Below are 22,991 nucleotides of genomic sequence, written 5' to 3' on the forward strand. Positions count from 1 at the left end.
TTTCTGTCTATGCTTTCTAAACAAAATTTGTGTCTGTATTTTAAACCTTTATATTCAACATCGATTTACCGATTAGAAAAAAAATCCATGTGGAAGGAATTGAAATTGTAAAATTGTTAATCCTCTGCTGCCCCCTGGCAGTCATTCCTGATAATTAAGAGATGCTTTTTACCACCTGTTCTCTGTATTAAAATATCTGTTGTTATAACCTTGGATATTTCAATTTATTTGATATTTATTAATAAACGTTCTTTAATGCAATCAAATTTAGATTCTATTCAATGTGATTTCTATTTTAAGTCTTTTTAACATGTAATCCCCCTGTTGAAAAAAAAACTGCTAAAACCAGACTAGGCTGGTTGGCTGGTCTTATGGTTTAAGATGGTGGTCTCTGAGAAAGTGGCCAAAACCCCTCTAAAACCAGCCTGCTGACCAGCTATGACCAGCTAAAACCAGCCAACCAGCCTAGGCTGTTTTTAGCTGTTTTTTGAAACACTCCCCTGGTTTCTGAAGTGTATAGGCACAATGCACATTGTGTTTTGTGTAGCCTAGTTAATTATCAAAATTGTTCTAGATACACTGATCGACCCGCAATGATACACGTCCCGTATAATTTTTATTATTAATAATAATAGTAAACATTTAAACAAGGTTAAACATTGAGAGTTTTTTTTTTCTGAGTTTTTTTTTTTTGCCCATCAATGACATAACATTAGTTTAGTCTAACACTGAAAAGGTTAATAAGCCTTCCAAACTAAAAATAATTTTTATGTCACGTACCTCTAATTTTGAAACTGATTATTACTGTTTCACTGTTTTAAAAGAGAAGAGAGGTTTTGAGAACACTATGTGTGCAGGTTTCACTTTGTTTATATACACAGTTGCACAATTTACAGATTTTTTGGACGTTTGAATGAAATGTCATATTGCAGTTCAAATTGCAATACTCCTATATGACAAAATAAACATAATAATAATAGTAATAAATAATTATAATGTAATTGTATTCAAATCAAACAAAAAAAAAAGTTGTTGTTTTTTTTACTTGCGTGTCATGTGACCATTAACTTCCACCAAAGGAGAATAGCCTAATACAACTTGTCATTAAATTACTGAAACACTGACTTTAAAGGAACTGTATGTAAGAAATGTATTTCAGTTAATCATAAAATGCCCCTGACATGTCACTAGACATTAAGAAATCATGTTCATTTCAAATACTTATGTCACTGACAACAGTGGTCCGGCCAGGATATTGTCATTTAAAAGTGCAGGTTGCAGCCCTCAACTGATGTTACTGTTGTCATTTTGTGTTTTGGTCTGAGGCTTGGTCACAATCCTACATTCGCTTCCTTTAAATTTCAGGCAGCTTGATGAAGCAGCTTGATGACCTCTAGTCTAGTTTAAGATGAGGAGAGGAGCATCAGTTACAAAAAAAACAAACAAAAAAAAAAAAAAAAAAAACACAGTGCTTAGAGATTTAACCTGCTGTAAAGACAAAACGCCGCTCGATTGCCCCCTGGAGGACACGTTATGGTTTTCTTTGTAAGTATGGCACAGATGCATACTGTGTTATTGCGGGTCGATCGGTCTAGGTTCATATAGTAATATCGCAATATTATCGTATCATGAGATTTTGATATCGTCACATCCCTAGTTATGACACCAATGCTGTGCACTGAGAAGAAGTTTGGAATATTTTGTGGAAAAAAGGTTGCAGATGGGAGAGATGGGAACAGCGGCTGTTTGTGTTGCAGCTGCAGTCCGGGGCATGTGTCTTTACGGGTCGATCTGTGTAGGGCTGCTGCTGGTGTGTCTTCTTTAAATAGCTCACTCTTGACTTCAGCTTTCAAAAACTTTTGACTTGTATAAAGTGCTTAGAGATTTACTGTAGAGAAAAGGTCTCTCGATCGCCCCCTGGAGGAGAAAGGAAGAATATGTTCTTTGCAACACTGTAAGCAGAAAGAAATCACAGAGAAAATAAAATGAAAGAAAATAAATCAAGCAATCAGTTAAAAATGATAAAGGGAACAAGCAATAAGTCATGTGTAAGTGTATTAGCTGAGGAGTGTATGTTAATGGTCACATGACACGCAAGAAAAACAAACAAACAAACAAACAAACTTTTTTTTACATTTGATTTGAATAATTACATTATAATTATGTATTATTATTATTTTGGTTATTTTGACACGATTTAAACTGCAATATGACATTTCATTCAAGCGCTCAAATCCTTAAGCTTAAAAAATTCTGTATATCATTTATTTTGGTGGTATACTGTTGAAATGCAGTAAACTTCTTCTGTTCACAAAATTTTGAAACGTATGCAGCTGTGTATATAAACAAAGTGAAACCAGCACACATTGTGTTCTCAAAACCCTCTGCGAATCTCTCATGAACCTCAGGGCTTCACAAACCTTGGGTGCCAAAGTCAGTTCATGAGGGTTTTGCAGAGTTTAGCTTCAGCCCTAAATAAACACCTCCACTTCCAGTCAAGCAGCTCATCAAGGCCTTCAGGGTTATTTGTAAAATGCCTGTATGTGTTTTGGAGCTGGTTGGGACCAGCTATAAGTTTCTCTGTCATTTGTGGTCCATCATACAGGCCTATATGTATCAGTTGTATATTTGAAGACATACCTGTGCATTTAAAGGGAGGCTTTATCAGATTTATCTCACTTTTGGGAACAATTTTATCCCAGAAGTAAAACCTTCCCATAAACAGCATCACTGTCTGGATCTCTGGAGAAAGTGTTTAAGAAACACTGTGGAGTGTTATGAAAGCCATTCACCTTTTCGGATCCAATAGGAGACAATGGATATAGCAGTAAAATGACACAGTTTCAGGTACGTGACATAAAAATGATTTTTGTTTGAAAGACTTATTAGTCCTTTTCAATGGTAGACTAAAATTGATGTTATGTCATTAATGGGCATAAAAAAAAAATAAAATAAAAAAAAACTCCAAAAATACTCTCAATGTTTAACCTTGTATGTTTCATATTATTATTATTAAATTGTATGCTACAGAGCAGACCCTGAAGAACAAATGTTTGTTAGTTTGTTTTTAAAATGATATGCCTCGCATCTCTTCTAAAAAACAGGCACATTCACTTGCACTCAAAGTGCGACAATGTGGCGAGTTGATATGTGTATAGGGTTTTTTTTTTTTTTTTTTTTTTTGTTAGTATTATTAGGCCTAGTAAAAACAAAATATATATATTAAAAAGGCTTGAGGGGGTAAATGTGGCTGTTTGTGTTGCAGCTGCAGCCGGGGACATGTATCATTACGGGTCGATCCATGTACCTAACAATTTTTGATGTCTTTCAGATGTTTATGATTTACAATGCATGTAAAACTGACATCTTAAAGAGGTCTGTCAGATGTTTGTACACAGTAGATGCTTTCCAAATCAAGTGATCTTTAACAGACGTACCAAAAGTTTACCAAATAAGCAAGTCTTATTTTAGCTAGCTTGATTTGGCTCAAAATAAGTCAGACTAACTGAAATAAACCAGGCTTATTTGGTAAACTTCTTTTATGAAACCCCACAGGTCCGGATCTACGGGAGGTGCTAGAACCGTGTTTTCATGTTGTGTCTGGTAAACATGAAAGATTGTGGTAACCGATGACACTTTAAATATAATTAAAATAGAAATTGAATAGAAACACTGAATAAAATCTAAATTTGAGCGCATTAAAGAAAGTGTATTAATAAATATTGTTGAAATATCCCAGGTTATAACAACAGATATTTTAATACGGAGAACAGGTGGTAACAAGCAACTCTGAATTATCACGATTGACCGCCAGAGGGAAGCTTTTTTCTAATCAGTGTTTTGAGATCGTATCAAAAATGTAAAGTGAATTCAGGTAAAGTTGATGTAGAATATAAAGGTTTAAAATATGGACACAAAATAGTTTGAAGTGTTTAGAGAGCATAGACAGAAAAACATTTTTACATATGGTTACCATTTTAAGGGGCCGTTCACATGTCACGTGTCAATCCACAGCAGTCATAACTTTTCTTTTAGACATTATACTCAGTTTTGGACAAGCGATGGTAAGTGCAAATACTGTAGTGCAAATCGACTGAAGGTACTGAAGAGTGGAGAATTTAATTTTTACTGTACTGTTGGTGATCCAGTGTAAATATATAATACAGTATAAAATGACAGTTTTTTTTATTTTTTACATTTTTTAAACTCTAGCCTAATATTTTTTTTTTTCCCTGGGCCCACCTAAGTGTCATTAATTATCTGTGCACATTTAACTTAAATCTCAGCAAAATTAAACGTTCCTGTGGCTATAGATGTATATAACCTACAGGCACCTATATTTTTTTCTTGATTAACAAACGTTTACTTGCGCTCTTGTGCTTCTGCCTCCGCTATGGTCGTGTCAATCATCTCGCTGTATCATGGTCTCCTGCGCTGTTGCTTGTGCTGTATGAAGCAGGCGATTGTCTGTTGTCCCGCTGAACTACCTTGATATTATTTCTATAAAAATTACTTCAATATAATATTTTAATAAAAAACGACGGTGGGGCGGTGGGCAAGTAGGCTAATTTAATGGTTAAATGGCCGAACATCGTGAAAAGCGACTTTTTTTAAAGCGTTATTTTTTATCTAGCTGATATCAACATTTTACTTAGGCTAAGCATCAAGGCTTTGCACACTTATACTAACTTAAATCCTGGCGAAATGAAACGTTCCTGTGGCTATGATATACAGTGCAGTAAAAAATCAAATTCTCCACCCTCGGTAGATTTGCATTACAGTATTTGCACTTACCATCGCTTGTCCAAAACTGAACATAATGTCTAAAAGAAACGTTAAGACTGCTGTGCATTTACACTTGACTGAACACTGATCTGTTATTCTTTGCGCTGTCTGGGTACCGCAGATGCTCAGATTTAAAATCATTCAGCAAAATAAAACATGCTGGATGCAGATTAATATTTGTGAAATAAATATTTGTGAAACGAGTTAGGTTGAACAGAAGTCAGAGGACTATCATCTTGTTGACTCTCATTTTAATAGAAACAGCCAGGTATGCAATGGTTAAAAGAATCAAGAAATAAGACACAAGCTGTAAATTATTTTTAAAGCCATAAATCTATTGTTTGAATAATTTGTAACTATTTGAACTTCTTGTGTACATGTGATTTTCTAATTGCTTTTCAAATTTTATTATTATTATTATTATTATATTTTTAGTTACATTGTATAATATTTTGATGTAATTAATGTTATTGCACTTGTGTGTTGTTTTAAAGACTGCAAAAGAATGAAAATAAATAAATAATGGTCTTTTATTTTGTTGAACGAACAATGGATGGTGTCACCGGTCCAGGTTTGATTGACCAATCGGCGTAAAGGGGCGTCTCATGATCGAGCCAATATCTCGTTTTTTCGTTTTCTGAACTAATGAAAAAACGAATAAATGAGCCGTTTTCTTATTTCTGCTTATTTCGTTTCAATTTGAAAATGAAATGAATAAAACGTACACGGACCGTACAGGGACCCAATTCATCTAGATTATCTAACATTTGTTTTCCTTTTTTTACTGGTAAAGAGTTGACATTTTTTTCTTCTGTGGTCTACTGTACAGACGTGAATTTACTTTTCCCTTAACCTGAGGCTTTTGGTATGAAAAGGCTTTTACATTGTCAAAAAAAAAAAAAAAAAAAAAAAATAGTAGGCTACTTTTTATATTAAAAACAAACAAGCAAGCCAGATTTAAACAGTAACGCAAAAGTAATGTAATGCATTACTTTCCATAAAAAGTAACTAATGCGAGGTAAATCGTCACAATTAAAAGAACCAAAGACTTACTTCAGTCTGTGTGCACTGAATTTATTTAATACACGACTTTCACAATTTGAGTTGAATTATAAATGAACTTTTCTACAACATTCTAATGTATTGAGATGCACCTGAGCACCTCTTTAGCTAAAAGAAAAGGCAATTGTTACTTTTTTCTTTTTCCATAAAATGATATGCTTCTTATTTCTACTTTTAAATAATCAAAATCTGCCCATTTTTACTTCCTTTTTTCACGAAAAGAGAGGAGAGTTGACTTTTTTCTTTGTTAATCAACATTATGGCGAACTTTGGTTGAAGCGATAATATGTCGGGGGAAAAAATAGTTATACGTTTATATGCTTTAATAATACTATTTCTTTGAGGGTGGGGTGGTTGTTATTCTTGCAACTGCAGTCCGGGGCGTGTGTCTTTACGGGTCGATCTGTGTAGGGCTGCTGCTGGTGTGTCTTCTTTAAATAGCTCACTCTTGACTTCAGCTTTCGCTTACGGCCATACCACCCTGAGCACGCCCGATCTCGTCCGATCTCGGAAGCTAAGCAGGGTCGGGCCTGGTTAGTACTTGGATGGGAGACCGCCTGGGAATGGCTCATGACCCCTCCAAGTCCCTATCCTGGGTCCTGATCACTGTGAAAAAAAAAGAAGTAAACAGATTAGCAGGAGAGGGGAGGGGCCATATGGAAATAGACAGAAGAGAGGAGAGGGGAGGGATATCAATACTAAGTCTTGTTTACCTCTGAAATGGTTTACTGTTCTTTTTTATGTTTTTGTGAATAAGACCATGAAGACTAGAATCTCTGACTTGAATGTTTTATTAAGTATTATAAAACGGTTAGTTCCATTCCTCAATTCTGATTGGTCAGCAGCTGTGTCGTATTCATGATACAGCACGGCTTTGACCGCTTCACTCAACGGTTTTGTGTATCATTGAACCTCCTTAGCAACGTAAACAAAGCTTTAGCAGTTAGGGACTACTTTTTACAGCGGAAGGCAGTTAATGATTTTACTTTATGAAAACGTACAACCTAATATATATATAAATTAATATATATTTTTGATATTAATATTTTTATTGTGTGGTAACCGTTTTATATGCCTAATTTATTCATGATACAGCACGGCCTCTCGAACCTTATTGCTTAATAATAAGATGTCTGTCACATAATGTAACAAACATAATGCTTTAATTAAAACAATAAAAAACAAGTAATGTAACAAATGTGTTTGTCATATCTGTTTGAAGTATGAATGAATGCACTTTACAAATAAACTTGAGACTTTTAGTTACAATGTTTGCAAGATCACTGAAAAAAAAATCTAAGAAACTATATTAGGGTACTTGAACAAAGTGTAATTTGCTCATATCTGAGATATTATTCACTCTATTGGCCCCATTCGCCCTGGGAGCATGTAAAATGTACACATAAAAGGGCCTTAATGGAATTTTAGAAAAAGACTTTATCTTTACCTTACTGGTAAGTAATTCAGCCTCTCTTATACTCAATACAGTTTCATGTGACAGTCTTTACCTCTATCAAGTGGACAAATGGGGAAACAGCAGTGAAAGGAATCATATATTTGGAAACATTCTTTTATTTTATTTGTTCAACAATATATATCTACATATTAGAAATAAATAAACAACACAACAACAATAACATTAACACAAGGAAACAATGTAAACAGAATAGAATTAACATTAATTATTATGTAATTTAGCAGAAAATATAGCAAAATAGGAACTAATAAGTTATTATTTACAGGATTCGTATTACAAGATTTATACATGTACACATTAAGCAATATACAATATACGTACTATATACAAGGGGATGAGGTAATGCAGTGCAATAGTATGCAATGTTAAGCAGATATTTACATTCACTAAAAACACATCTTTTTTTCTATGAGAAAATAGGTATGTGTTTTATAGGTGGTGTATAATGAATTGGTATAACAGGCAGATATTGTAGCAAATATGACTTGGGGAATGTGATTTGGGGGATGTAGTTGCAGATGGAGTTGGCTCTCTAGTTGTTATTTTTTTTCTTTTTTAGTTCCTCATCTACTACACTTTTGAAGTGTTCAAAACTGTTGAACACAACACCTTCAAAACCTGAAGTGGTGGACTTCCTAGTTGCTGGGCAATAGGTAAATATTTTTTGGCTACTTTCAGCAGCCTTGTCTTTGGAGGGCGTGTACCTCTTGCGCTGCCCACCACACTGGGGTACTTGGCAGGCCCCACAAGGCTTCATGGATTTATGAGGCTTGATTGGTCTGGATGTCAGCGCAGGAGGTGGTGTGAAAGGTATGAACCCTTGACTGCTGGATGCCCCACAGAGCATCATAGATGGTCCCTGTGGCTGTGCAGGAACCACTACCAGGACAGGTGCTGCTGACGCTCTGGGTGGGATGTACGTGGCCACAGGGGGTTTAGGTTGAATGGGCCGGTTCCCAAGCATTTCCACATCAACCCTGCAAAAATAAATCATACATATGATGATGAGTATAATTAATGAGAAATAATGTGTATGACTATCAATTCACGTGGTTTGTTGTGTTTAAGTTTAAACCACTCAGCTGATAAATTCAGATATGTTCACATATTTGAATAAAGTAGTAAAGTCACATACTTGTGACATGAAGAACTGAACAACTTACTTCCGCTTCTGACCATGCCTTTTCCCAGCTGTATGACGTAGGCTCTGGTACTGAACCTGAGGTCGATCTGGAGCTGGAAGGGATTCTGGCAGAGTCGGAGCTGCTGGCATTGGTTCTTCTGACAGCACTCTTTGGTGGGGTTTCACCTTTGGCATTACTGTTGCCCTGTAGTTAGCCTTCTTCTCTTCCCGTGCCATGAATGTAGAGATGGACTTGGCATTCAGATTGGGCAGAGGAATGGAGAGACCTTTGAGGATGGGATCGTCTCTGACTCGGTCTACAATCCTTTTATACTGGCCCTTGATTGCATTGGTGATTTTAGTGGGGGAGGTGAGACGACTGGCTGGTGGCCGGTTTTTCAGCATCTTAATAATGAGGTACAACAGACGACTATCCTCAGTCACCTGGGCTGACTGAGGGTACTTCATCCAGGAAAACTTTGTCTTCTGTGCTGCTCTGGTCTCGGGTGTGTCAGCTCCCAAGCATCTGCCAAACAGGGTGTAACCCCACCTTGACTCATACCTTTTTACAAAGTTGGCTGCAGACCTGTCATGCTCATGCAGAGCACCAACTGCATTGCCAATCTTCAGCCTTAGGTCAGCTGGCACTAGGTGACGGTCACTGTTGTCTGCCAGTTCTAAAATGAGAAGGGCCAAGGCTTCCACTTCCTCCAGCCCAGGAAGATGCAGATGGCTCTGGGTCATCAGCACATCCTGCAGAGCAGGACTGTCCTCCTCCTCCACCTGTTCTGATTGAGTGAGGATGACATGTTTGTCACTGACAGTGTCCATAGGATCCTCCTCTGACTCTGCACCCATGTCTACGCCCTCATCTGACAGCTTGTCCTCGCCTTGTTCAGCCGTCTCCTCTTCTTCACGGGCCTGCTCTTCCTCAACTGCAAATATGTAATGTACTAATCACCAGTGTGTCTAGGCAGTTACAACAACTAACAGTAGACTAATTAATACAACATGGCGATGCTGCAGTTCATTTGTTTCATATTATGTAAAATAAAAATGAACTATATCATGCATACTTGTCATGGATAGAATATGCATGATATTTATAGGTATTTGACTGCTCAGTATGTATGTATATTGTTATAATGCAGGATTGTGTACCTTGCTGGGCATAGTAATCCCTTGCAGTGAAGCTGGTTGACTGGCACATGGCATACTCTACTCCAAGGAGCTCCTCCTCATCTGGGTCCTTGTATACAGCAGGGTAGGGCATTGGAGAGGCAAAGTTGGGCTCGAGGACATGCTCTTTACCGAAGAGCACAACAGCCTGCTGATTCAGGCGCTGAATCTGCCGTGGGTCCATACACCACGTCTGCCTGCCATGACCACCAGCAACCCGGAGTGATTCCATGCGGCTGTTCCACTGCACAGCAAATGCAATCAGATACACCTGAAAGACATGACCATTCATGCATTATTGTACATCAGAAACTAATTTTGATTACAAAGTGGGCATCGCCCAGCAGCATGACATACAATTTGTCTTTTGTCCGCAATAGGCTATTTTGTGTGTGTGCGCATCTCATACACCCGGTTGATGCTATGTGAACAGCATAGAGCTCACATACACACAGGAAGAGAGGGTAGCACAAAAGCAGGGAGGATACAGGTAAAATATGCTTATGAACAATGTTGTGTAATCAATATTTTTTTAAAATATTAAAGCTGTTTATACTTACTTGGAATGGCATAACTCCACATCTCTGTGAGGGAATGGCATTGTACAGGTGTGAGTGCAAGCCCTCCAAGGAGTTACTGCCTCGCCGACACCTGTACTTGTTCAGGCGGACACCATTCAGCACCACCACCTTCACTGAAACATACAGCTGTATGCCAGGGGGGTCCTATAAAACATGCGTTGCTTATTTATTATGGTGTCTGTGAGTTTGAGTTTGTATGATTTTACAATGATTAGTTCAAAAATGTTTACCCACCTGCATACAACTAAGATGCTTGCTTGCAGTTGCCCAGTGAGAATCCACTGCCTGTGCTGATTTGAACAGGTGGATTCCATCAATGTCAAGGCCTGCAGGTCCCTTGAACTCCGTAATGATGGACTCAATTGCTGAAGCTGTCTCCTGTAACAATCATTCACATTTATTTTATATAGTTATATCGCTTAAAATGTGAAATTATTTCAATAATTGGAAGTATTTCCAAAATGAAATATAGTAGTGTGACAACTTAGTTAATTTTAGTGAAGTATGTTTTGAGCTTCTTATACATAAAGATTATACATGGATTAATAGTACACTTAACCTCAACCCCACGGGTGATCCGTCTGACATAGGACCTGATCTGGTGAGGTTTGAGGAAGGTTATCATGTCCTCGTCTGAAAGACTGGCGTACAACTCCTGGTTGCCCTTCCTGACTGCCTGGATTAGGAGCATCATATCGTCCTTGTAGTAGGCCAGCACTGCACCTGCAAGGGCACTCATGAACACCCCATACTTGGCATGGCTCTGTTTGATGACAACAGCATCCCAGCGGTGCAGCCAGTGTCGAATGTCCAGTCTGACCACAGTGCCCTTCTGCACCCAGTCCCCGAACAGGTTCTCCAGGAAGGACGAACCACTGTCACTGAAACAATATAAATTCAGCATGTGTTCTTTGTTTTTTTAACATTAAATGAATGACAAATTTTATCAGGGTATATGGATGTGTTATTACCTACCGACAACAGTTGTTATCTGCATATATGACAGTTGGTGCAGGAGCCCTAGCTCGTTCAAAGCGGCCCATCAGACCTTTGGCCATACGGCTGTAACACCCCTCAGACTCAGCTGCCACCACCACTGTGGTCAAGAACTGGCCCCACTCGTTCAGCACACTGGTGACATACTGCATGGTGCCCTGACCATCACCATATATCTTCTTAAGGACCTGGAAAACACAAAGCAGAACATTCATTTGATAAGATCTAACAATAACCTGTCTGTCCAATATAATTTATATGAATTACAATGCATGTACATTTTGTATCCATCACATTTGAACACTGAACAGTGAGGCCAAAGTCCCTTATTCAAAACAATAAGCTGGCTCAAGTCACTTTAAAGTGACTAAATAAATATTAAGTCTGCATAACTTCATGAATTGATACAATACACATACCTTTCTTGTACCATCAATGCAGAGGATTTCTCCAGTCACACTGAGGATTGAGGCTCTGTACACAGGCATCCTCTCCATCTCCATGATCATGTGTGCACGCCTCAGCACACGGGCACAAGGAAGGGGAGTCCGGGGCAGAGGAGGGGTGTAAGTACCAGCAGCTTTGACAAAGGACAGGATGCTCTTCTGAGACGATGCAGATCCAGCTGTGTGGGCTTCATACAGGAGAGTCTGGTACAGGTCACGGCGCTCCACATACCACTCATCATGTCCCTGCTGCAGCACTCTCTGGACTTTGTTCATGGACACACTGTTGACCCTGTCATTCAGAAGAGTAACCACGCCTTTGTCAATAGCACGCTTCCCACACAGTATGGCAGGAAACATGCTTCTGATGGCCGGGGCCAAGTTCATCAGAATCTTGGGACTGTGTGCCAGCCAAATGTACTGCTGAACATGATGACTGTCCTCATCTTCACTGTCTGCGTCACTATGTGTCTTACTCACTGCCCGCCTCATCTTTTCACAATGTGAACACTTCAGCTTCTCTGTCAACAGGGTGTAATTGTACTTCATCCCACACACTTGCCTGGCATAACTACCAAAACCTTTCTTTTCAAGGTATTCACCTGGTGGTGCAGGGCAGTTGGAGCTAGGGCAGCGGATCTTGGCTTGCATCACACCAACTGGGCGCCAGAAGAAGGCAGGGGTTGTGAAAAATGCCATCATGTTGGGCAGTCCTCCCTTGACAGAAGTAGGAATTGGGGGTGGGTGGAACTGCATCTTCTCCTTTAAAAGCCTTCTCTCCACAATATCTCCTTTGGCATTCTTGTACCTGGAAGGCCTCTCAAACAGACCATACATCTCATCACATTTCAGCCACTTGATGTTAGGAGGAGCTATACCATTGGCTTGTGTAGATGGAGGTGGATGCTCCCAGTATTTCTGCCAGCCCTCCAGCAAGATGTTACCAGTTTCTGAGGCAGAGGTGTCAACAGGGGAAGAAGGTCTTCCCTGAGATGTGCTGAGGCTGTGGGAAGAGTCCTGACTCACAGCCGGTGTGAGCTCTCCCCAGGTGGTCAGCTGTGTGGAGACTGCTACCTCAGACTCTTCAAGGACAGTCTCTGTAGAAAAAATCAGACAAAATGTATTGAGCACATTGCTTAAGATGTGAATATAATGACAAACACAAGCATTATCACAATAAACAAAGTTTGTTTCTATTTTCCATGTTATCAGATCTTATTTTAGAGAACACAAATTATATTTAATACAAACATTTTAGTATAGAGCTGCTACAAAAAATATAGGCAATAGTGTAAACAAATATTGTAATATAATAAAAAAATCTAACATATCACATATACAAATTAAATAGATTTTTGTATGTGTTATCTAAATGCCAAAAAAAGCATTTAGGCATTAAATCTGTTACACTGAAAAAGGGGCAGCTAGCTTGATAATATACCTCACCCTGCTGAAAATTAAAGTGAAATCCAAAACCTACTGTCGTCATTATCAGTGCCATAAAATGTGTGATATTTCGGCAGTGTATTTAGTCAGATGTTTGAAATACATCAGTAAGAAAATGTTATATGAATTTCAAAATAGAGTTATGCCGTGTTAAATGTTAATTACCAGCAGCTGCCAACAATTCAGCATCACTGGCATAGTCAGGATCCTGCTGGAACTTAGAAAGGGTAGATTCAGCCTTCTTTCCTTTGTCTTTCCTTGACTCCTGTTCATGCAGAAAATAAAGAAATTATAGAAAAACACATACAGAGTTGTATTGTACCACATAAACACAAGTACTTACACTGTTACCACTTCCTATGTCTAAAGCACAAGCTTTTGTGCAGAGTAAACATTGATGATTTTACTATTGAAGGTGCATTAATATGTGCCTAACTTATTTACACATGCACTACATTTTTTTTTTATAAACAAAACAGTAAATATAATTTAATCTCAGTTAACGGGTCAAAGTTACCTCCAAGTGTTTGTCAAGATGAAAGGTGACAGGCGGGAACTCTCTGGCATACTGCAGCAATCGCTCCTTTTGCCACTTTAGGAGATCGTTCTTCTCACCCTTCTGGCAATATTCAGACAGCAGCCATATGACCCAGCCCACATCATTTTCGAGCAGCCACCTGAAAGACTGTCCTGCATATTTGCCGAATGTGACAACTAGCTGGCCTTTCCACATTTCCCCTCCAGCTTTCTTTGCAGCAGCCTCCGCCTTTTCAGAATCCAGACAGCTGGGGTCTACTGCTTTGCTGGGGGCCACTGCCACACTCTTAGCTGCATCCGTACACTGCAGCTTGGCCTCTCCCTGCCTGTACAGACGGATGCATGGGTACAGGTGCTGTTTTTGGTGGCTGCTCAGCTGCTGTTTCAGTGAGAAGCTTTTCCCACACACTTCACACACATATCCCTTTGGACCATGAAGCTGCATGTGCCGAGTCAGGTTGGACTTCACAGAGAAACTACTGCCACATACACTGCACTTGTGTCCCTCCAAATCCATGCTTTTTTATCTGTTGTAATAAAACAGAAACAGATTCAGATTAGTTTCTTCTTTTCAAACTGTACAGGGGACTAAACACTGGAAGACCAGGAGATGCAAAACATGTACACAAGTAACAGTACTGCTATTACTATTACTTAAATTAGAAGTAAAAAGGTATTTTGTAAAATAATAGTAATAAAAAAAAATACTACACAAGTACTGAGTAATCTTTATGGATGTTATCTGATTTACCTTTTAATGTGATATTTCATGTGATTAGCTAAAAGTTCAAAAGGTAATGGTTTTATCATTTTAGACTATATTTTTGCTTGCCTTGTGTTTTCAGTGTTTTAACATGTTATTGACTGTTAATGACTTATCAGTTACTACAAAAATAGACAAAATAGTTTAGATTAGTGGAGATAGCCGGACAAAACAGCCCTAAACGATTTAAATGTACAGTAAGTAGTCAATTCCAACAGGACAAACTGGCAAGTGACAGTAACGTTAGTGTTACTAGCCACAGGTAAAATCTACCTGTATTTGGATAGTAGGTTAGTCCTAATGTCCAGCCCTGATTGTGTTTGGGTATTTCCAAAGTATTTACTTTTTAGTAAAACATTACAAAGACTATCAAGAATTACTGCAGTTTACGATTCATGTTAGTAACTTAGTTAGATGGGCGATTATATTTTCGCTATTAATGCTTTTAAAACTTTAAAGTTAATAGCTTTGTAATTACTGCACGTAAATCCATGCAGGAAAAAAAAAACTGTTAGAAAGCATTTCTGGAGCTGGAGAATATACTGGACTTACCTCTTGTTTGCCGTTACCGATCTCACTGTTACCGATCTCAGTCCATTGATGATAGTACGGTTGTTTACGCTTGTCACTCACATAATGCACTTGATCCGGTCCGGCCATCTGATTGGTGGGTTGAGGAAGCAGCCGGCTCAACAGAGCTCAGTGATTGGTTGATTGAGATGCTCAACTTGCTCAACGGCGCTCAATGATTGGTCAATAATTGCTCAGTATAGGGACTTAGAGGAGAGTGCGCACCAGGTGGGCTCATGACCCCTCCAAGTCCCTATCCTGGGTCCTGATCACTGTGAAAAAAAAAGAAGTAAACAGATTAGCAGGAGAGGGGAGGGGCCATATGGAAATAGACAGAAGAGAGGAGAGGGGAGGGATATCAATACTAAGTCTTGTTTACCTCTGAAATGGTTTACTGTTCTTTTTTATGTTTTTGTGAATAAGACCATGAAGACTAGAATCTCTGACTTGAATGTTTTATTAAGTATTATAAAACGGTTAGTTCCATTCCTCAATTCTGATTGGTCAGCAGCTGTGTCGTATTCATGATACAGCACGGCTTTGACCGCTTCACTCAACGGTTTTGTGTATCATTGAACCTCCTTAGCAACGTAAACAAAGCTTTAGCAGTTAGGGACTACTTTTTACAGCGGAAGGCAGTTAATGATTTTACTTTATGAAAACGTACAACCTAATATATATATAAATTAATATATATTTTTGATATTAATATTTTTATTGTGTGGTAACCGTTTTATATGCCTAATTTATTCATGATACAGCACGGCCTCTCGAACCTTATTGCTTAATAATAAGATGTCTGTCACATAATGTAACAAACATAATGCTTTAATTAAAACAATAAAAAACAAGTAATGTAACAAATGTGTTTGTCATATCTGTTTGAAGTATGAATGAATGCACTTTACAAATAAACTTGAGACTTTTAGTTACAATGTTTGCAAGATCACTGAAAAAAAAATCTAAGAAACTATATTAGGGTACTTGAACAAAGTGTAATTTGCTCATATCTGAGATATTATTCACTCTATTGGCCCCATTCGCCCTGGGAGCATGTAAAATGTACACATAAAAGGGCCTTAATGGAATTTTAGAAAAAGACTTTATCTTTACCTTACTGGTAAGTAATTCAGCCTCTCTTATACTCAATACAGTTTCATGTGACAGTCTTTACCTCTATCAAGTGGACAAATGGGGAAACAGCAGTGAAAGGAATCATATATTTGGAAACATTCTTTTATTTTATTTGTTCAACAATATATATCTACATATTAGAAATAAATAAACAACACAACAACAATAACATTAACACAAGGAAACAATGTAAACAGAATAGAATTAACATTAATTATTATGTAATTTAGCAGAAAATATAGCAAAATAGGAACTAATAAGTTATTATTTACAGGATTCGTATTACAAGATTTATACATGTACACATTAAGCAATATACAATATACGTACTATATACAAGGGGATGAGGTAATGCAGTGCAATAGTATGCAATGTTAAGCAGATATTTACATTCACTAAAAACACATCTTTTTTTCTATGAGAAAATAGGTATGTGTTTTATAGGTGGTGTATAATGAATTGGTATAACAGGCAGATATTGTAGCAAATATGACTTGGGGAATGTGATTTGGGGGATGTAGTTGCAGATGGAGTTGGCTCTCTAGTTGTTATTTTTTTTCTTTTTTAGTTCCTCATCTACTACACTTTTGAAGTGTTCAAAACTGTTGAACACAACACCTTCAAAACCTGAAGTGGTGGACTTCCTAGTTGCTGGGCAATAGGTAAATATTTTTTGGCTACTTTCAGCAGCCTTGTCTTTGGAGGGCGTGTACCTCTTGCGCTGCCCACCACACTGGGGTACTTGGCAGGCCCCACAAGGCTTCATGGATTTATGAGGCTTGATTGGTCTGGATGTCAGCGCAGGAGGTGGTGTGAAAGGTATGAACCCTTGACTGCTGGATGCCCCACAGAGCATCATAGATGGTCCCTGTGGCTGTGCAGGAACCACTACCAGGACAGGTGCTGCTGACGCTCTGGGTGGGATGTACGTGGCCACAGGGGGTTTAGGTTGAATGGGCCGGTTCCCAAGCATTTCCACATCAACCCTGCAAAAATAAATCATACATATGATGATGAGTATAATTAATGAGAAATAATGTGTATGACTATCAATTCACGTGGTTTGTTGTGTTTAAGTTTAAACCACTCAGCTGATAAATTCAGATATGTTCACATATTTGAATAAAGTAGTAAAGTCACATACTTGTGACATGAAGAACTGAACAACTTACTTCCGCTTCTGACCATGCCTTTTCCCAGCTGTATGACGTAGGCTCTGGTACTGAACCTGAGGTCGATCTGGAGCTGGAAGGGATTCTGGCAGAGTCGGAGCTGCTGGCATTGGTTCTTCTGACAGCACTCTTTGGTGGGGTTTCACCTTTGGCATTACTGTTGCCCTGTAGTTAGCCTTCTTCTCTTCCCGTGCCATGAATGTAGAGATGGACTTGGCATTCAGATTGGGCAGAGGAATGGAGAGACCTTTGAGGATGGGATCGTCTCTGACTCGGTCTACAATCCTTTTATACTGGCCCTTGATTGCATTGGTGATTTTAGTGGGGGAGGTGAGACGACTGGCTGGTGGCCGGTTTTTCAGCATCTTAATAATGAGGTACAACAGACGACTATCCTCAGTCACCTGGGCTGACTGAGGGTACTTCATCCAGGAAAACTTTGTCTTCTGTGCTGCTCTGGTCTCGGGTGTGTCAGCTCCCAAGCATCTGCCAAACAGGGTGTAACCCCACCTTGACTCATACCTTTTTACAAAGTTGGCTGCAGACCTGTCATGCTCATGCAGAGCACCAACTGCATTGCCAATCTTCAGCCTTAGGTCAGCTGGCACTAGGTGACGGTCACTGTTGTCTGCCAGTTCTAAAATGAGAAGGGCCAAGGCTTCCACTTCCTCCAGCCCAGGAAGATGCAGATGGCTCTGGGTCATCAGCACATCCTGCAGAGCAGGACTGTCCTCCTCCTCCACCTGTTCTGATTGAGTGAGGATGACATGTTTGTCACTGACAGTGTCCATAGGATCCTCCTCTGACTCTGCACCCATGTCTACGCCCTCATCTGACAGCTTGTCCTCGCCTTGTTCAGCCGTCTCCTCTTCTTCACGGGCCTGCTCTTCCTCAACTGCAAATATGTAATGTACTAATCACCAGTGTGTCTAGGCAGTTACAACAACTAACAGTAGACTAATTAATACAACATGGCGATGCTGCAGTTCATTTGTTTCATATTATGTAAAATAAAAATGAACTATATCATGCATACTTGTCATGGATAGAATATGCATTATATTTATAGGTATTTGACTGCTCAGTATGTATGTATATTGTTATAATGCAGGATTGTGTACCTTGCTGGGCATAGTAATCCCTTGCAGTGAAGCTGGTTGACTGGCACATGGCATACTCTACTCCAAGGAGCTCCTCCTCATCTGGGTCCTTGTATACAGCAGGGTAGGGCATTGGAGAGGCAAAGTTGGGCTCGAGGACATGCTCTTTACCGAAGAGCACAACAGCCTGCTGATTCAGGTGCTGAATCTGCCGTGGGTCCATACACCACGTCTGCCTGCCATGACCACCAGCAACCCGGAGTGATTCCATGCGGCTGTTCCACTGCACAGCAAATGCAATCAGATACACCTGAAAGACATGACCATTCATGCATTATTGTACATCAGAAACTAATTTTGATTACAAAGTGGGCATCGCCCAGCAGCATGACATACAATTTGTCTTTTGTCCGCAATAGGCTATTTTGTGTGTGTGCGCATCTCATACACCCGGTTGATGCTATGTGAACAGCATAGAGCTCACATACACACAGGAAGAGAGGGTAGCACAAAAGCAGGGAGGATACAGGTAAAATATGCTTATGAACAATGTTGTGTAATCAATATTTTTTTAAAATATTAAAGCTGTTTATACTTACTTGGAATGGCATAACTCCACATCTCTGTGAGGGAATGGCATTGTACAGGTGTGAGTGCAAGCCCTCCAAGGAGTTACTGCCTCGCCGACACCTGTACTTGTTCAGGCGGACACCATTCAGCACCACCACCTTCACTGAAACATACAGCTGTATGCCAGGGGGGTCCTATAAAACATGCGTTGCTTATTTATTATGGTGTCTGTGAGTTTGAGTTTGTATGATTTTACAATGATTAGTTCAAAAATGTTTACCCACCTGCATACAACTAAGATGCTTGCTTGCAGTTGCCCAGTGAGAATCCACTGCCTGTGCTGATTTGAACAGGTGGATTCCATCAATGTCAAGGCCTGCAGGTCCCTTGAACTCCGTAATGATGGACTCAATTGCTGAAGCTGTCTCCTGTAACAATCATTCACATTTATTTTATATAGTTATATCGCTTAAAATGTGAAATTATTTCAATAATTGGAAGTATTTCCAAAATGAAATATAGTAGTGTGACAACTTAGTTAATTTTAGTGAAGTATGTTTTGAGCTTCTTATACATAAAGATTATACATGGATTAATAGTACACTTAACCTCAACCCCACGGGTGATCCGTCTGACATAGGACCTGATCTGGTGAGGTTTGAGGAAGGTTATCATGTCCTCGTCTGAAAGACTGGCGTACAACTCCTGGTTGCCCTTCCTGACTGCCTGGATTAGGAGCATCATATCGTCCTTGTAGTAGGCCAGCACTGCACCTGCAAGGGCACTCATGAACACCCCATACTTGGCATGGCTCTGTTTGATGACAACAGCATCCCAGCGGTGCAGCCAGTGTCGAATGTCCAGTCTGACCACAGTGCCCTTCTGCACCCAGTCCCCGAACAGGTTCTCCAGGAAGGACGAACCACTGTCACTGAAACAATATAAATTCAGCATGTGTTCTTTGTTTTTTTAACATTAAATGAATGACAAATTTTATCAGGGTATATGGATGTGTTATTACCTACCGACAACAGTTGTTATCTGCATATATGACAGTTGGTGCAGGAGCCCTAGCTCGTTCAAAGCGGCCCATCAGACCTTTGGCCATACGGCTGTAACACCCCTCAGACTCAGCTGCCACCACCACTGTGGTCAAGAACTGGCCCCACTCGTTCAGCACACTGGTGACATACTGCATGGTGCCCTGACCATCACCATATATCTTCTTAAGGACCTGGAAAACACAAAGCAGAACATTCATTTGATAAGATCTAACAATAACCTGTCTGTCCAATATAATTTATATGAATTACAATGCATGTACATTTTGTATCCATCACATTTGAACACTGAACAGTGAGGCCAAAGTCCCTTATTCAAAACAATAAGCTGGCTCAAGTCACTTTAAAGTGACTAAATAAATATTAAGTCTGCATAACTTCATGAATTGATACAATACACATACCTTTCTTGTACCATCAATGCAGAGGATTTCTCCAGTCACACTGAGGATTGAGGCTCTGTACACAGGCATCCTCTCCATCTCCATGATCATGTGTGCACGCCTCAGCACACGGGCACAAGGAAGGGGAGTCCGGGGCAGAGGAGGGGTGTAAGTACCAGCAGCTTTGACAAAGGACAGGATGCTCTTCTGAGACGATGCAGATCCAGCTGTGTGGGCTTCATACAGGAGAGTCTGGTACAGGTCACGGCGCTCCACATACCACTCATCATGTCCCTGCTGCAGCACTCTCTGGACTTTGTTCATGGACACACTGTTGACCCTGTCATTCAGAAGAGTAACCACGCCTTTGTCAATAGCACGCTTCCCACACAGTATGGCAGGAAACATGCTTCTGATGGCCGGGGCCAAGTTCATCAGAATCTTGGGACTGTGTGCCAGCCAAATGTACTGCTGAACATGATGACTGTCCTCATCTTCACTGTCTGCGTCACTATGTGTCTTACTCACTGCCCGCCTCATCTTTTCACAATGTGAACACTTCAGCTTCTCTGTCAACAGGGTGTAATTGTACTTCATCCCACACACTTGCCTGGCATAACTACCAAAACCTTTCTTTTCAAGGTATTCACCTGGTGGTGCAGGGCAGTTGGAGCTAGGGCAGCGGATCTTGGCTTGCATCACACCAACTGGGCGCCAGAAGAAGGCAGGGGTTGTGAAAAATGCCATCATGTTGGGCAGTCCTCCCTTGACAGAAGTAGGAATTGGGGGTGGGTGGAACTGCATCTTCTCCTTTAAAAGCCTTCTCTCCACAATATCTCCTTTGGCATTCTTGTACCTGGAAGGCCTCTCAAACAGACCATACATCTCATCACATTTCAGCCACTTGATGTTAGGAGGAGCTATACCATTGGCTTGTGTAGATGGAGGTGGATGCTCCCAGTATTTCTGCCAGCCCTCCAGCAAGATGTTACCAGTTTCTGAGGCAGAGGTGTCAACAGGGGAAGAAGGTCTTCCCTGAGATGTGCTGAGGCTGTGGGAAGAGTCCTGACTCACAGCCGGTGTGAGCTCTCCCCAGGTGGTCAGCTGTGTGGAGACTGCTACCTCAGACTCTTCAAGGACAGTCTCTGTAGAAAAAATCAGACAAAATGTATTGAGCACATTGCTTAAGATGTGAATATAATGACAAACACAAGCATTATCACAATAAACAAAGTTTGTTTCTATTTTCCATGTTATCAGATCTTATTTTAGAGAACACAAATTATATTTAATACAAACATTTTAGTATAGAGCTGCTACAAAAAATATAGGCAATAGTGTAAACAAATATTGTAATATAATAAAAAAATCTAACATATCACATATACAAATTAAATAGATTTTTGTATGTGTTATCTAAATGCCAAAAAAAGCATTTAGGCATTAAATCTGTTACACTGAAAAAGGGGCAGCTAGCTTGATAATATACCTCACCCTGCTGAAAATTAAAGTGAAATCCAAAACCTACTGTCGTCATTATCAGTGCCATAAAATGTGTGATATTTCGGCAGTGTATTTAGTCAGATGTTTGAAATACATCAGTAAGAAAATGTTATATGAATTTCAAAATAGAGTTATGCCGTGTTAAATGTTAATTACCAGCAGCTGCCAACAATTCAGCATCACTGGCATAGTCAGGATCCTGCTGGAACTTAGAAAGGGTAGATTCAGCCTTCTTTCCTTTGTCTTTCCTTGACTCCTGTTCATGCAGAAAATAAAGAAATTATAGAAAAACACATACAGAGTTGTATTGTACCACATAAACACAAGTACTTACACTGTTACCACTTCCTATGTCTAAAGCACAAGCTTTTGTGCAGAGTAAACATTGATGATTTTACTATTGAAGGTGCATTAATATGTGCCTAACTTATTTACACATGCACTACATTTTTTTTTTATAAACAAAACAGTAAATATAATTTAATCTCAGTTAACGGGTCAAAGTTACCTCCAAGTGTTTGTCAAGATGAAAGGTGACAGGCGGGAACTCTCTGGCATACTGCAGCAATCGCTCCTTTTGCCACTTTAGGAGATCGTTCTTCTCACCCTTCTGGCAATATTCAGACAGCAGCCATATGACCCAGCCCACATCATTTTCGAGCAGCCACCTGAAAGACTGTCCTGCATATTTGCCGAATGTGACAACTAGCTGGCCTTTCCACATTTCCCCTCCAGCTTTCTTTGCAGCAGCCTCCGCCTTTTCAGAATCCAGACAGCTGGGGTCTACTGCTTTGCTGGGGGCCACTGCCACACTCTTAGCTGCATCCGTACACTGCAGCTTGGCCTCTCCCTGCCTGTACAGACGGATGCATGGGTACAGGTGCTGTTTTTGGTGGCTGCTCAGCTGCTGTTTCAGTGAGAAGCTTTTCCCACACACTTCACACACATATCCCTTTGGACCATGAAGCTGCATGTGCCGAGTCAGGTTGGACTTCACAGAGAAACTACTGCCACATACACTGCACTTGTGTCCCTCCAAATCCATGCTTTTTTATCTGTTGTAATAAAACAGAAACAGATTCAGATTAGTTTCTTCTTTTCAA

General features: G+C 39.8%; 1 pseudogene; it reads left to right on the forward strand.

The window, feature by feature from the left end:
* Positions 1-6,310: 6,310 nt before the first annotated feature.
* On the forward strand, positions 6,311-6,433 carry LOC141339425 (5S ribosomal RNA; annotated as a pseudogene).
* Positions 6,434-22,991: the final 16,558 nt, after the last annotated feature.

This window comes from Garra rufa, chromosome 7 (genome assembly GCF_049309525.1).
Source record: "Garra rufa chromosome 7, GarRuf1.0, whole genome shotgun sequence".
Classification (NCBI taxonomy): Eukaryota; Metazoa; Chordata; class Actinopteri; order Cypriniformes; family Cyprinidae; genus Garra; species Garra rufa.